Source organism: Cavia porcellus, unplaced genomic scaffold (assembly GCF_034190915.1).
Source record: "Cavia porcellus strain 051 isolate PalLab524CR breed Dunkin Hartley unplaced genomic scaffold, mCavPor4.1 scaffold_4, whole genome shotgun sequence".
In the NCBI taxonomy this organism is placed as follows: domain Eukaryota; kingdom Metazoa; phylum Chordata; class Mammalia; order Rodentia; family Caviidae; genus Cavia; species Cavia porcellus.
This window is the reverse complement of record NW_026947487.1, coordinates 77,800,552-77,818,038: the sequence shown is the minus strand read 5'-3', so window position 1 is coordinate 77,818,038 and position 17,487 is coordinate 77,800,552. Positions and strand designations below refer to the sequence as shown.

The 17,487-nt window shown below is 39.0% G+C and overlaps 1 protein-coding gene across 15 annotated transcripts in view; it reads right to left on the bottom strand.

The window, feature by feature from the left end:
- The window catches only part of Bmpr1b (bone morphogenetic protein receptor type 1B), a 420,914-nt gene extending 405,107 nt beyond the window's left edge, over positions 1-15,807 (bottom strand). For 8 of the 15 annotated variants that reach the window (XM_063247311.1, XM_063247299.1, XM_063247307.1 and 5 more), the window contains exons 1-2: positions 15,676-15,787; positions 10,207-10,327 (exon numbers count right to left, since the gene is read on the bottom strand). The gene's annotated coding sequence lies outside the window, so the exon portion shown is untranslated. Of the gene's footprint in view, positions 1-2,666; positions 4,002-10,206; positions 10,328-15,172; positions 15,630-15,675 lie in introns of those variants that run through there. The other 7 variants (XM_063247301.1, XM_063247296.1, XM_063247304.1 and 4 more) reach the window with 3 other exon arrangements.
- Positions 15,808-17,487: the final 1,680 nt, after the last annotated feature.

Sequence of the window (17,487 nt, the reverse complement as noted above, 5' to 3'; positions counted from 1 at the left end):
TAATACTATGTTTGACTAATACTAGTCAAAATGAAAAAAAAATTTTTTTACTATTTCACATCCCCAAACTATTTTTAAAATAAATCAATCAATGACACATCTTTTTTTTAAAATCCCGAGCCTCTTTGTCTATTTTCAAAATTTAAATTTCCACAATTACAAAGGAATCAAAATTATACCATAGGAAAGTCAGTCATAGTCAACACTGACCAAGCACCTTTTGCATCTGACTTTCTGCAACTGAGAAAGAAGTAGAAAACAGAAGATAGTTTTCAGCATTTCGTATCATTAGAACTGAAAGGATGGATGGAAACTAGGAATTACAAATGGTAACAACTTTGACAAAGTATGTCAGAATGCAAGTGGTTGCAGAACTAAAAGGACAGACAGCTACAACGTGATTAACAAAACAAAACATTTTCTCATTTATCAGATTACTTTGTTCATTTTCAATTCAACTTTCAAGAAGAGTCCTATAAAAGGAACTTACATTACATTGTTTACATTGTTTCATACTGTTTGATTCAAGAGTTTTAATATCATGAACTATAATCTATTCACTATGGACAAAACCATGTATTTTAAAGAACTCTTATTTTTTCCCTAAACCATCCATGCAAAACAAGTATTTAGTGGTGGCTTTCTGTTTGATATTAATAGTAAATGCATCTCGATGGATTTTTAGGGATTTTGTTGATTTGTGTTCTCAATTACATTTTAGTTCAATTGATAAGTATAATTTTCCTCTTGCACATACTGACATACCACAGGAAAGGTGGCACAGAAACATGATCGCTCTAAAAATATGGTATGGATAATCTAGGAAATACCATTGAAATACCATTAAAAAAAACTTGACTGCTGCACAAAACTATGGCCTCTTAAGAGAAAATTACTAACCAAGTTGAAAATAACACATTTTAAGGAAATCTGCACATTTAGCCAATCCTAGTGCAACATTCTTTAAAAAGACTATTTTAGGAAAAGAACAAAAGGGCATTAACTTTTAAATAAGGCATTCAATTTCACTGTTCAACATTTAAACATAGTTCAGTCTTTGTCTCTAGATTAAGGAGTGTTTTAAAAGAACAGTATGGGAGGAAAGTCAAAGGAACAACGATAAATAATAAGGTCCTGTGAAAAATTATCCTTTAATGATTAGTGAAAAGTTACAATCACAGAAACTAATTTATTACATTGCTGGCAAATTCTGCGTAATTCATTCCTCATAATCCAACACAGTAAACTTGAAACTGAGTATGACTTCTGAAAAAAAATCTTTTCAATGACTACTTTAAAGTTCTTAGAAAAATAATTACAATAAAGAAGTACAGCACTGATTGTGCCAGAATTATTTCCTAATAACCAAAACTATTTGCTACTCCCAAGCAAAGACTTTACCTATAAAAATATGTAGATGTTACACAGTGCAATTATCTGATTTGTAAGTACTGGCCTCTTATACAAGTAGGTATAAAATCTTAAGAGTTGATAGTTCCTAGGGATTTTAGTCATAAACACTGTCATGTCTGATTTCAAAAACCACTAGAGTAAAATAGATATAAAGATGAAACAATGAAAGCACTATGGTACTATAATTCTATATATACTTAAACCAAGATAATATTTGCCCCTTTAGTTACAAAATCATAGCATTTTAGACTCAGAAGAACCTAAAAGAGCTTAACCAATTTTATTCTCAAGTGTTCAGGATAAAATTCCAGAACTAATTATGACCTTTCCTGCCTCCCAGTCACATGCCCTTTTCAACATATGCCTTGATTTCCTCCCCTAAAGGAGAGATCAGAAGTAAAAAGCTAAAATAAGAATAAATGCATTGAAATGTATTACTCTATCTTATCCAATACTATGATGAGAAATTACAAAAGAACTGACCTGAGAAATGAGAACACAAAGAAGATGTGAAGTATATAAGATTATGAAAGTTAAAGAAAAAATAATCAACTAGCCCTTCCTTATTATACGGTTTCATAATACGATTATGTAGGGTCATTCAATGATTTAAATGGCAGGTAAAATTAAAACAAATAAAAGGAAATACCCTTGACAAGCATAACAAGCCTTCAGAATACACAAGGTCACAGAACAGAGGTCTCATCGTTAAACCCAGTAACATGATTTTAAAGTAAACTGGATCATTAGTGGAGCCAATATCTGATTATTTATGTTCAACATAAATATGATTTTCCATAATGGAAAAATTGTATTTTGGAATATAATGAGTAAGAAAGCTTTCTATTTGTTACAAATTATATTAAAACATAGTACATTTCTACAATGTTTATACTCCTTTGGAAAATCAAAGAGTGATTACTGACCTAGCAAAAGTGTTTTGATTTGACAGATACATACTATCTCTAATAAACATTTTAAGTATTATGGTTTGAAAAAGCAAAATTATCATTTTACATTTAGCACAGACATCTATTTTAAACCTTTCTTCCCCCACAACACTAGGACTCCAGGTAAAAATGTATGTTTCACCTGGTTATTCTGAAAGCTGAAGATCTGTTTTAATTCAATAATGCTACCTCCACTGAACACCACTCCCAGGGCCAATCCGCCCCATGGCATTTTGCCTCACAAGAAAAAAAAAACACATTATGTTTACAACAAAGAGGTTTATCTTGGGATATATAACCAACCTTTGACTGGCAGACAGTGACAGCTGTGGCAGGTTGCAAACAGCCTAGAAAACACAGCAGTGGCGGTCGCTTCAGTTCCGGCCTTTCCAGCACATTCTGATCGCCCCATTACAAGAGATGAGGCCCTGAGATGCTGGAGGAAACCTGTAAGTTGATGAAAAACTCTCCTGAGAGCTTTTTATTGGGTTTTCAGGGCATACTTTCTGGCCTTTCTCAACGATTTAAATTCAATGCTTTGTTGGACCATACAATTAGGGATATGTCCCCGTTCTTCCTTCCAAATGACTCAAGTTTTAAAATGTTATTTCAGATCAACTGATCAAGTTTGAGTGATTCTTTTTTCCTTGCATTCATCTTAAATTATCTCAGCTATGTGCTTTCCCAAAGTCACTAAAATGCTATCATTAAACTCACGTTTAATGTCCCTCATATATACCTACCCCAGAATACACCACACACATGAATCAAATGGAACAGTGAACTTCAATAAAGTTGTGGTAAAGATTTAACTTTAAAAAAAAATCCACTGCCAGTATTCTTTGTATAGAAATTAGTGAAGGAGGAGGGGAAATGAGAACATGTAAAGTTCAAGAGGCATTTTTCCAAAGATTTAAACACTGCCTCTTGATCTGTCACTCCTTGCAGAATATGACCAATAGCCCAAGTCTCCTTCAGAAGGCTCAGTGATTACTGGCCTTTCTCTGTGTGTTAACCACGCTACCCTTGCAATGACCCACTCCCCTCTGAGGCTACGGCCACAGGACTCTCCCTCCTTTGCCCTCGGAGTCTTCCCAAGCCATCAGACCTCAGGACCGCAGCCTGTGGGCACTGAAGCTCCTATCTGAGAATCCTGCCTACCATACATGGAACAACTTCCCCCTGTAAACTGGGAAGATGATAACCAGGGTCTTCAATGTGGAGGGTCCAACACACTAAAGACAAACGCTGTGATATTATTGTTGCTCCTGCTGCTTGCTTATATATAACTGTATTTCAAACACCTGCATTTCTTCTGAATTTCACCTTTTTTGTCCATGGTCTTTCAAGTTCCCCTAAGTTAGTGTTATATTTACTTCTAAACCACTTGGTAAATTGTGAAGTCTCCATATGCTAAAACCATGAGGTCAATGAATAATTCAACAAACATTATCATGGAGGAGAACTGTATTTGTTCAAAGGTACTCAATTTTTGACAAATTAAAAACTATACAGCCTCAAAGGAGAAATTGGTCAACACAATCCACTCAAGTTAAAATAAAAGCCTTTGAAAAAGGTAGTAACAAAAGTTGTTAAGAACTGAGTCATGGGATTAGACGAACCTTTTAGAGAAACAATGATCATTAAACAAGGTAGAAAAACCAGAAACAAGGAAGGTACTAGAAATGGTCATAATATCTAATATCTTTATAATGGTTATAAAAGAAAAAATGTAGATTAAATTTTCCAGATCTGCAAATGATACTAAGTTTTTCCAATATGTGAAATGCCAAGTCAATGGGATAACCTTTGAGATACTAGGGGGAAAACTTCAAGACTCAAATTGGAAAGCTTCAAGATAATGAGCCTCAGTTACTACAAGAAAGGAGCTCAAAAGTCATCTCTGGGACATTGCACTAATATGTTCCTACAACCAAAAAAGCTAACAATGGCATAAGCATTGCTTGTGAAGAGAAAATATGGTTCTTGCCTCATTTAAAACCGGAGTATAGGCTGGGAGTGCAGCTCAGCACACACTCGGCCCAAGCAAGGCCTGAGGTTTCATCCCCAGCATGGAGGGTAGCAGAGGTGAGACAGAGCTTATCTCTACCTAAAAAGCTACACGTAGCTCTCCTCTGATATAACCCAGACCTCCAAAAACATTTGCAGCTAAATGAAAAAAAATTATGACGCTTTTACCAAAAAAAGAAAAACAAAATCTAGAAACTAATGAAAATCCAAGCAAGTAAAAATAAAACAATCAAGTGGAACACAGCACAGCCACATGAAGAAAAACAAGGAAGCACTGTAGTAAAGACTATGCACACTGTACAATGATGGAAAATACAGAGCTGAGGGAAGGCTGCCAGGCTTCAGGCAGAATATGCACTTCGGACACGCAACAAAATACAAATGGAACCAGCTGAAAAATACACACCCAGCCCAAAAATAGGACTCATGGTTTCATTAATCACCATTGTGGTTTAGACTAGGGAAAACTAAGATATGTGAACGAGATATTATTTTTTAAAATGTAAACACAAACCACCAATCCTAGCCTCCTCTAATAGAACCACCTAAAGAAAGAAAAACAGACTGAATCAACTTGACCTTCATAGAGATTTTCAAAAACTTCATTTTCTTTTCCATATTCAGTCTATTTATGTTTTGCATTATTTTTTGGTACTCTATTATTTCCTATAAAGCAAGTCTCAATTATCTCTGACACACTTTGATTTACAGTATAGTATCAAATTCATTCATATTGCATAAATATTTAATAATTCCATTTGTAAGAAAGACATTACTCACAAGCTAAAGATGTAAAATATTATTGTTGAACTGCACTTTACCTTCCAGGTTTAGGAGATGTGAGCCAAAAGCCTAATTTATAGCCACATGTTACATCAGAGTACATGCTAGTAAGTTTAAAGAAAAATGTTTAAGAGTACACAGTAACAACTTTCAAAGCACAACTTTCAAAACACAGATATAAATGTACAAAATTTCAAAGAAGAGAGAGGCTACATGGGTTTTGATGAAAACTTATGCAATTACAGGGGTATGTATCCAGAAGATACAAGAATGAAAATTGTATAGGCCTACATAATAGCTACATAATATTTTTACAATATATGTCCATGCCATTGTAAGCTTTAGGCAAGAGAACACATTTCTTTAAATATTTAAAATGTGAACATTTCACAAAAATATTCTGAGTGACATTATGTAATAAAGTAAATGTTTTCATAACAAAACAAGTGCATCTTGCTGTTATTAGTTTATAACATTAAAATACTTTATAAAGCAGCAAATCAATATATATACTAGTCTGATGGTGATATAGCTAGAAAAGAAATATTCTGGGTCTTCAGGGCAAAAATTAGTGTGTTTTAACTCTCGCTGACTCCAAAAGGGCATTCGCAAAAAATGCTTTCAAGTCCAGCGTAAAAGTGAGAGAGACAAAGAAAAAGTGAACGCGAGGCGGAGGAGGGGAGGTGGACAGTGCAAGAGGGTAAAAAGGAGCACTCTATGGTCTAGGACGCTGGGGAAGCCAGCTGCAACTCTGAAATTCTGACTGTGGCACACACAGCAAAGATTTCTTAAAAGGAAATGGCTAACTCTATCTTTGCTAAATCTAAATTACTTAAGAAATTAATTCACTAAGTATACGAAACATAACCCATGGTACTGATCAGAAAGGATAAATTTACAGCTAAAAAATTGAAAATTCAGTTTCCATTTCTTCACAGCTTCCTGAAGCAACAGATTGCAATTAAAAGAGTGCAGGAAATGTGGTGCACCAAAACTAATGGGTCTGAAATACAGAGCAAGTCAAGGCAATGTATAAGGTCTGCAAGATCTGACATTTTTACAAACAGCAGCAATTAGTAAACTGACCAAAAATATCTGAGATGTTTGTGGAAAAACTTAATTTATAAATGGCTGTTTATCTCAGCTTTAACATATGCCACAAGATACTAAAATGTGAAAATTCAAATTGCTTTACTGATAGAATTAAAAATTGATCACATCTATATGTGAGGAGGAAACATTCATTTCTACAGATATACATAATTATGAACTAGGAAATGCCTAATTTGCCTACAAAAATTGCAAGGGTTTGATGACTGAAGCAAGGAGTGAACTAGGTCCACTGAGAATTACCAAGAAAAACATAATCAAACTTAAATGCAACAGAATATAAAGATCATTTTCCAAATTGGTTCCAGAAACAGCTCCTAGGTGGATTTCACTGAAAAGCTCATTTAATTCAATTAAGCAATGTAGTATGGTTTTTCTCTTCAGAGAGAGTTAAAATATTTTTATTTGCTACAGATGTGAAAGATAAGTATTTAAAGAAGTGGATGATTTAATCCTGACTGAGATGAGGATGCAAAGTTGTTGAATAAGGACTCTGCATACAGAGCAGATACAGTTATCTACTACAGCAGCCATCATTTAAGGAAATACACAAAGCAAAACCTGTAACAGTTAGAATGTTTAAACTCTTAATATTATATGCTGTCCTATAAATCCAATATAATTTTCTCCTGTAAATTATAGGATAAAACACTTAGAGACCATGTTTATTGCTCACATTAGAGTATTAGAATTCTGCCTCAAACATACAATGAGGGTACAATGATTTATAGCATAAAAGACAAAGAGCAAAAAAATAAAAGAAAAAGAAAAAAAAATTTTTTTTAAAGACAAAGAGCAGTTAAATTTTGGAAAAATTCAGCTTTCCCAGAATAACTTTCTTTCCTTCTTAATCTGAACATCACCTGAGTTCACCCTCCACCACCCAGTTAAATAATGTCTACACACTGCCTGGTCATGGTTCTTCTGAGTCCATCTGGCTGCTGGCTTGCACACCAGAATGACTCATAAAAATGAAGCAACCTGAGGTCACCTACACCAGGTCTGTTAAACAGAACTGCCAACCACTTACCCAGGTGGTTTCAATTTCCAGGAATACTTAAAATGAGGGAGAAACTCATTCTAGATGCACCATTTTATTTTCATAGTGTCTCTGGCTTCAGAATTTGCTAAGTAAGGAAGCTAGCTCTTTTGAAATGTAGATTGCTAATCACATGAAGACCAGAAATCACTACATGTCTTAGATTGAGAATGTGATATAAACTCAAGTGAAAAAGGAAGAAAGGACACAAAGCCACACTATATTATGCTCCAAATTTTATAAAGAAGAAAGATTCCAAAATATAATGCTGGTTATTTTTGTTTGGTTGTAAAAGTGCCTCTATTGTTAGGGTTCCCTGTGTTTACCAAGTTTCCTTCAATGAATATGTATTCTTTACAATAACAAAAAAATAGTAGGTAGCTTTTTAAGAAAATATATATTGTAAATCTTGTGCCCAATGAGCTTCAGGGACCCACGGATATATACATATACACTGAATGGATGTCTTTCTCTAGGTAAAGAAGAAAACATTAATTTTTGCCTTTAAAAATAATAAATCATTAAGAAAAACAGAAACTGGGGCCCTATTTTATAACAAGCATAACTGGTATATAAATCCTAGCAATGATAATGATCTCTTCTTTTCAGGATAAGCTAGTGAGATGTGTGATCATCTATTATAACACATACCAATTTTCCCTTGAAATGTGTTCAGATAAACATCAATCTAACGGTATATACAAGGAAATACACAAGTTCCATGGTCAAATACCCTTTTGAGGCCTGTCAAATGCATACTGAAATAAAAGCGCAGAAAAGTCTGCAGTTTACAAGTGTCAGCAATCCTCAGATTTCCTCCAGCATTTACACGCTTATTGCACACACTTGTAGGTTTACTACAGGCCTGTCATTTTCCCCAACACTTTATAAGTACTACGGTAATTTTCACACAGCCCTATGAAATAAATACTACTGCTGATTCCCATTTTACAGATGATCAGGTAGAAGTATAGAAAGGTCAGTAGCTACCTCAGTTCTCAGGGCCCGCAAGTCACGAGAATAGATTCAAACCCAAACTTCAGAGACCACGGTAACCAGAGGCCATGCTGCTGTAATGTAAGGCTGTACCCTGACATCCACAAAGTCCACCATTCTGTTGGGCACACTTTCAACTAAAAACATACTGCTATGTGTCAATTCCTTATTGGGACTGGTCAAACAGCCCTTATTAGCCCTAATCCCAGTATTTCACTTAACCCATAAAAAGGCAGAAATAACTAGAAATCGTGTTAAAGTAGGCCTAAGGAAATTCAGAATATAATTAGCAAACAAGAAATCTGAGTACATTTTCTACTGTCACTTAACTAATTTTATTAGACAACATAATTCAAAGAATTTTGATGAAATAAAGATCTTGCTGGGCATAATTACACACCTGTAATCCCAGCACTCAAGAGGCTGAGGCAGGAGCACCACTGTGAGTTCAAGGTCAGCCTGAACTACACAGCAAACCTGTATCTCAAAAACACACCCCCAAAAAATCTAAAAGACACATAATTTCTGTACTCCAATTCAGAAGTGTCCTAGTTACCAGAGCTTGTGTGTACTGACATTAATGATGACTGTAATTTGCTTCTTCATGCCTAGCAAACTTTTTGAAAATTCTAATAAATATAACCAGTAGGAAAATGAGAAACCTCATGGTCTTTAATTATCAGATTATACATCAAATGTTTCAAAATGCATTGATGTCTCATGGTTACACTGACCCATGGTTAAATGAAAAATAAGTAACAATAATATATGATCTTTTTCTTTTTTAAAAAATACATATGCACAAGAAAATTCTTTAAGAGTATATATATGTATATATCAAACTATTAATTTTAGATAATGGTATCAATTCACTTTCTTAAGGTTTATTTATACAACTTTCTGATTTTACTGCCAAGAAATTTGTTGTATGTGTCATCAGGAAAAGTAAAATTTACATATTAAGACCCTGAGTACCAGATGTAGTTCATGAGTGCCCTTGGATCTGCCCTGCCCTTGAGCTGACTGGAACTTCAAGCAATCAGTCCCTCCAACTGCTCTCTTCTACTTCTCCCTTTTTAGTTCCTTTCAGCCCTAATTACAAATCTGATCTGTAAACATCATGCGTAGTTGTTTATTTCTGACCTCCTCTCCCTAATTTATATCTGAAACAAGGACAAAGTCTGCTTTTTTGTACCCATAATGCCAAATAGAGTGCCTGGTCCTAACAGTGACTAAAAATATGCATGGAAGTGGGGGAGAGGTGCCTATAATCCCAGGACTACAGAGGCGGAGATAGAAGGATCACCTCAAGTCTGACTGGGCTATTAAATTCAAAGCCAGCCTAAACTACAAGTGAGATTATCTCAAAACAAAATGTATCTATACATATATGGACATATATGTATATATGCACTGTGAACAAAGTAGATGGCATGTAGACTATCAACTAAAAAGATCTAATCAATAAACTGAATGACAGTAAATATTTATATAATAAGGACATGTTCAAAGGCCACTGTCTCAGAGAAAAGCATTCAATTTAGGATGAAAAGCAGATGTCCAACAGACCACTGGTCTCATCAATCCAAGAGGACTACAGAGGAAGAGGCTTCAGAAGATGAATCAACAGAAAACGGGGCATGAGCTGATACAACTCTTGATATAGTGATCAAAACATTAATAAAGTGTGAAAAGAACTGTAAAGAATCCCACGGGTGATTCACACAGGCAGGGTTAGCAAAAGCCAAAGAGGTTTCCAAAGAGTACTGGAATTGGGAAGGGAGTCATACTGCGGCCGCCCGGTGAGAAGCAGTGACTTCTAGTGCAAGGACAGAGGAGTAATAGGTGACAAACCAGCAGCAAAGGAGCAAAGAGAGTAAATACCTTCACTCTTCACACTCCTCTGGCTCCCCTGCCAGGCTCCCCAGTGTCTCCCGAAAATCAGAGTGGTTCATCCAGGTGCTCCTTCTGGGCAGAGCATGAGGTGGGAGGAAAGAGAGCAGACCTGGAGAGGCAAGCAGAAGAAGTCTGACACACAGTCAAAAGGAAAACAGAGTCCAGGGAAAACGGGGTGAACCAGAAAGAGAAATTGTAAAGACGGGAATTGTTCAATACCTGAAAAGGATCAAAAGAAACGCGGGGTGAGAAGTGTATAAATATACAACATATATGGGGTTGCACATGGCTTGCAAGCCCATCGGAGTACTGCATTTTCCTAAAATTCCCCGGTCACCGCAATATGGACCACTGTGGCTAAACATGTATCGGACAACTGAAAGTGGTTTCTTTCCAGAAAAGGAACTGATGATAATTTAGTGCCTTTTATAGGTAGTTGTAAAGTATAAAAGTTAGATAAAACTTATCGATTTCAATCAAGAGATTAGACAAAGGCATAATTACAGACTTCCTAGGAATCACTGTGGCTTTATTAGTCATCAAATTAACGAGTGACAGAAGTCTCTGAACTTAAGTCCCTATCTGTCTAACTGCTATAAAAATAGCCAAATGTTTATCTAAAGACAGCCAGTCAAATAATGTGATAAAAGATACATATCAGATTATATGTTTCTTTAATCTCCAGAAAATCATTTCTGAACCTTTTACATCATACCTTCTAAAGCTGCAGCCATGTACTTGTTAAAAGACAGTAAAAAGACAATTAGCTGAATTAAACATCTGACAGCATTCAACCACAGCCTATCAAATGCCGACCTGCACGTGCTCTTTGCCAGGGGCTGGGACTGGACAGTCCACACCACCTGGTCACACAGTGAGGGAGGCACAGTGATGTCCTCCGGGAAGCATCCATTTTCCAAGGGGATCCTACACAGTGATGGCACTCACCCTGCTCCATTTCCTCTCTAGTGGACCACCCAACACAAACCTTCCCTCACACAAAGAGACGCTGGATCTCGGCTAGATGGTTACAGACTTTTTGTTTTTTTTTCTTTTTCTTTTTCTTTTTTTTTTTAGATACAGACTTTTTACAGAAGTTAAATAGATATGGACTTAAGTTCAGAGACTTCTCTGTCTCTCATTAATTTGATGACTAAAGAACCCACAGTGATTCCTAAAAAGTCTGTAATGACGGTGCCTTTATTTAAATTAATCTCTTGATTGAAACTGGTGAGTTATAGTTAACTTTCACACTTTACAACCACCTTTAAAAGGTACTAACTGATCATCAATTCTTTTTCTGGAAACAAACTACTGTCAGTCACTTATTACACATTTAACCACAATAATCCATATACAGTGATGGGGCATTTTCCTAAAATCTACCTCTTAATGCAGAAAGATCCAACCACCAATTTATCCAGAGACCTCTCTCGCCCTAGGAGCTCACCACAGCACTTCCCAGGACCTGCTGTGGGTTCCCACAGCAAGAGGCTCCCAGCTCAGAAGAAATGTGGAAGATAAAAAAGTCATCTGGGAAAGTAAGAAGGTACTGAGGCTGACATTTAAAAGCAACCACTGAACCAGGGAACTGTGGTGATGTGGATCAAGCACACGGATGACTCACTTAGTGAGCCTTCTACAAAATGACAAAGACAGTGATCCATCTGGTCCCGCCCTTGACCAACAGGGCCACATCATCCACACAGCCCCCCACAGTCCTTCAAATGGTCTCACTTCAGACTCTTGCTCACACCACAGACATATGACGTTACATTGTTCACATCTGCTTAAAATCCACCAGGGGACTCAACAAAATGTACTCAGACTGCAACACATGCTTCAGACCCTGGCCCGGATCTGTCTCCCTCTCAGTCTCTCTAGTGCTCTCCCACCCCATACCTGCCTGCCGTTCCTCTTACTGCTTAGTCCAACGCCCCTGGAAGCATGTGCCCACCTTCTTCTGCCTGAAGTCCTCCCTGATCTCCAGAAGGCTGGCTTTCTTCTCCTCAGCAGCATCCTTAGAGAGACATGACTTGTCCATCACTGGAACAGTGAGCCGTCACTCACTCTTGGGTGACCCTGTCTGACTTCCTACTGGCAGTGACTGGAATGGGACATGCCCTACTCACATGCTCGTGGTGATTCACTGTGTTTCCTCTCTAGAGTGTAAGTTCAGAGACAGTGAGGACCTCATGCATCATGGATGCAGCCTCCCCAGAGCATACAATGGTGCCAGGCAAAGGAGACATGGGAGCATTTTTGTAAAAATTAGTGGACAGCCTACGAATCATCAGAACAAGCTAACTGCCTGACATAAGCCATGCACATCTTTTTTTATTTTATTACTACAGATAAACTTTTAAAAATACTGAAATAACATCAAAATGTCTCCTGGTTTGCTGCTAAGTCTTTACATATATTTTTCTCTCCATACTCTACCCCTAAATAGTTTCATTTTCCCTCAATAGTAAATCAATGGAAACGTCTTTTAAATCTACATTCCTAGTCCTGGGCCCTCTCTTCCTTGAAATCTGGTTTTCCTATTTACATCCTAACACTTGTACTGCAATTTCTGTCATTATTGGGAACCTAAAGTTACTGCCTCTTAGGCAAAATTAGTTTCCCCTTTGACTTAATATTTTCACTAACCATCCTCCAAATACTTATATTTAAAAGCTAGAAGTGATCTTGACTATGAAGTTAAAGAACTAAAAAAGAGACTACAGAAACACCAAATGAAGTAGTTGTCTGTTTTCTTTTTCCAACTAAAAGTTTATAGGCAAGAAAAGTATAAAATAGTTAAGTTTGCACTTGCCCTCAAATTTAAATTATCAATATCTGAAAATAATCAAAAGAAGCCATCAATCTGGTCCCAACTTTTTTTTCTTCTTTCTTTTGTCTGCCTTTAATACACACTGAAAGTTATAGAAGTCAAAATGTTAAGTCTAGCAAGCATAAATCTTTGCAGGTAGAAATAATTCTTGTGCCTAAAATAACACAGCACCCAAAATAATACCTACCACACAAAAATAACTCAGAAGTCCCTGTTCTGAAAAATAAATATTATCTACTTGTATCATAAGTGATTTTCAGTTACTACAAATTATTAACTTTCACTCATGGTGTTAATTGGTAGGCAGGAAAAGAAATCTGTGGCTTTTACACTTTAATTATTAGCTCCTAATTATAGACAGATTTGCCCAATTGAGTGAAAGAAAACACGGCTGAGTCCAATGAAAGAGCTACTACAGTACATCGAAAGAAAAACACAAGGACTCAATTCCAAAGCCAGTGTGGCTTCACTATTTCCACAATTGGTTTTCCAAGCTCAGCCTCTTCACCTTACTTATTTATATATGTGATGAGATGCACTCTACAAGTTTTTCATTCCTAAATCTGTGCTTTGCTTTTATTCCACCCTAACATAGCTTCCTGGACCCACTGCAAGCAGTGTTACTGAGAAGCAGTGTCACAAGTTACAAATTGAGAGAGAACCAACTGTCCTTGAAGCACTTTCTTTGGTATGTGTCTTATATCAGGCTGGTGCTAGGCACCTGAAATTCAAAAGAATATGGGGGGTGGGGGGGAGAGACACTCTTCTCACCTCAATGAGACAACAGTGAGGAAGGGAAAGCTAAGCAAGGAGTTATGCTGGCTGCAGCAAGCTGAGCACTGAGAGAGGAGCACCCGGCTGCCTGACCTAAAGGACTGCAGACAACTGGGGGCCACACCCAGAGGGCACAGAGAGGGAGGTACCACACTATCAAGAGACAGCCATGTTGTAAACCACCATACATGCTTACCCTACCTTACAGTCTTAAAGAATAAAATCAGCATTTATTGTAAAAACACTTTATTAGACCATCTCACACTGTCTTCAAAGTTTATGAGGAAAAATTAAGTCTATCTTTTAATAAATATTATCTAACGACTGGAACATGTGGGAGACGTATACTCACGCCATTCGTAGTGGCAGTGAGGTACTCAAGGACAATAATTTAACAGGGAGTCTCAAACAACCTTCCCCAGACTAAACACTGGGCAGTACCTGGCAGACAAGGTGGTGAAGCCCCTGTAAAAATAGTGATGATTCATAACACGACAAGATTTTTAACTCACCAAAAACATTCAGATTTAAAATCACAAACCAGTGCCACTAAAATTCATCGGCAGGCCCTAACACATGAGTAATGAGCATATCAGCTTGTATCATGTGACCAAAAGGAAAAGGTGGTTTTCTAAATGGTAATTCAGATTACACAAATAACACACTGTATCAAATTTTGTAGCCCTAGGCCAAATTTTGCTAAAAACAAAGGTACATTTATGCATGACTAAAGAAAACAGTGAAAATCAGAGCAATTAATTTCCCAGCTATGTTTCCCATAAAGCCATCACTACTCTGATTTGCTTGCAACATACTTTTTTTGCATCGCACAATGCTTTAAGTGTGTAATAACTTGCATATTTCACTAAGATGTAATATCCTTCAAAACATCCTTATAGGGAGAGTTTTCCAAAGAAATCATTGATCCTTGGAATGTTTCATGTTTTAAAATTACTGACAAATCCGTTCCTATTTTCTTTGCAGTTAGAAGTAATTCTTCTTGATCACTCTTGTATGTAAAGATGCATGAAAGTACAAAGACGGAGCATTTTCTCAAATACAAATGTCCCTGATGACACAGGACATTTCCTATAGATTTCCCAAAACAATCATTAAAAAAGCTGCCACTGTGTAAGAAAACAGATTATTGGGCATCGACTTAGTGCAGCAACAGAGTTCCATCAAGCGCGTTTCCGGACGAGTTTCGAGTACTCCCCAAGCCTCCCCTGCCCTGCCCGGCGGAGCCTTTGTGCTTCTCCGCGGAGCCCGGCACCTTTGTAGGTGGCCTGTGTCCTGCGGACACCGAGGAGGCTGGTAAGCAGCTCTTTGCTTGTTTTCTCTCACCTGCACCTCTGGGGCCGCTTGGTCCCTGACCTCGCCGCGGTGGAAAGTGACCGAGAAAGAGCGGTTCCTAATAGCGCGGGCGCGCGGCCGTCAGGGATGCAGCCTGGCTGGAGAGATGCGGGGACTCAGAGCCGAGACAGACGGACAGACCTGGGACACAGTGCGGGACACGGGCGGGTGGTTGAGGTCAGACAGCGACCCGAGGAGCCCGAGGCCTCGAAATGAGACAGCGGGGAGGGCGAGGAGACAGCGAGGAGACGGAGCCTCCGACCGGACGGGCCGGGCAGAGGAGGACAGACGGACGGACGGACGGAGTCCACCGGGAACAGAGAAGGAAGGAAGAGAAGCAGAGGCTCGGAAGCGGGAGACGAGGTGTTGTCCCCGCACCGGGCTGGTTCGGGGCGGGGAAGGCAGTGGCGGCGCCCGACCCTGCGCGCACGTGCGCCCAACTCCCGCCTCGGGCTCGGGCACCGGCTCCCCGCCGCCCGGCCGCCCGTCCTCACCGCTCGACTCCGGGTCCCGCGCCGTCAATTTCTGGCCGCGCCGCCGCCGCCGCCGCCGCGGGCCTCGGTTTCCCGCGCTGCGCCGCCCCGGATCCCCGGCCGGCGAGTGCAGGCGCGCAGGCTGAGCGAGGCTCTGGCTCGGACGCCACCGGGGACGCTGGGGAGCGGGGGCGCCGCCTGCGGGCAGGGCCGGGTGGCGGGCGCGCTCGCCCGGGAGGAGCGCAGCCCTGCGCGGGGTCTGCAGTCCGCACGCGGGTCGGCGAGCGCGTCTGCTGCCGGCCGGAACCCACGCGGGGCGGCGCCGTCTGCGGCGCGGGCGGAGGTCGCGGAGCCCGTGCGCTCTGCTAGCCGGATGCGCGCGGTGACGCCTGCCCTACGGGGGGCGTTGTAGCAACCTGGGAGCGCCTAGGTCGGCCGCCCGGAGAAATGAAATAGTTCCTGTCCACAGGCATTTTGAAACTGTTCACAAAGGAGAATTTAACACGCACACTCCAGAGAAAAAAAAATGTTCCTTCCGTCTACATTTGATGGAATTCTGCATAGCAGTGCTTACTTTGGAAAAGTACGTAACATCTTTACTTGGGGTCTCTTTGCTAAGGTTTCAAGTGCAGAAATAATTGAAGGTGTAAATACAGAGTAAAGCAGGTCACAGGCTTGCAGGAGATTTGGGGAGGAGAATAGATAACTTTTAAAAATCACCCGCTTTGTCAACTCTTCTCCACAGAAATACTGCGTGATTCCCAAATAGCTTTTCCTCCTAATACCTTTCAGCTGTATACCTTCTTCCAAAATTTATCTCCTCCTGTTCGCTGTCTTCTTCCAATGCATTATAAACTCTCTCTGGTCACCATCAAGTATGTAAAGTAAGTAATTTCTTAACACAGCTTTACTCTGAAGTTGCTTTTTTCCGATTTTCTTCATAACTAGATCCATAATTATTAAATTCTCACCGTGCTGTTTTATATCTTTTTTCTTACAGGATTCTCACTGAATCTTTTTAGGTTAGATGTTAAATACAATCTTTTCATTTATTGATAAGAAAACAACTTCTACTAACTACACATGTATTCTATGGCCGTTCCACTTGGGAGCCGATCTATTGATATGACATGTTTTCCCCACAAAGGCCATGTTGGGGCCCAAGATTTGGTTCATAATGTATCTGCAATATGGTTTCTGACGCCAAAATAGCTGTTCAGTACAACGCCTCCTGTTCTAGTCCCTCGCACTGGCACTGTTTAGTGCCCCTAGAATCCCAAATTCGGCTGATGGTCTCACTCCTGATCCTCCCCTTCACTCCCTCCTTTCCAAAGGGCAAATGCTTAAACTACCTAAATCACCTTCTTCCTGGTCCTAATTGATTTCCTGTCATTTCCAGCACCTGACATTAACTAGGTTTAAAGAGAAAAAGGAATCTATCCTTTCTACTGTGTGAATTACCAATAATCTATCTATAAAAGATGCACAGTCTACCTTAGAATTTCAAACCTTGCAAACTGCAGTAAAATAAACTGAACATTATTGAAAAACATATTTTAAAAATCCCAATCTGAAGGAAAAAAGTCTGTCAGTCTTGAGGAAAAGAAGGGAGACAAGAAGGGTTATCATGGCAAACTGCAAGCTAGGTACAATTTCTTTTTTCCCTCCAGTTGTAAAGAAAGTACCGAGAAACTATACAACCACTGTCAAAGTATTTACAGGTATATTTCATTAAGGGTGATATTTTCAGGGCCAGGGGAATTGACCTTTGGGAGGAATTTACATTTAGAGAAATTGGTCAGACCTGGGAGAAAAAAATGCACAATGCACTTC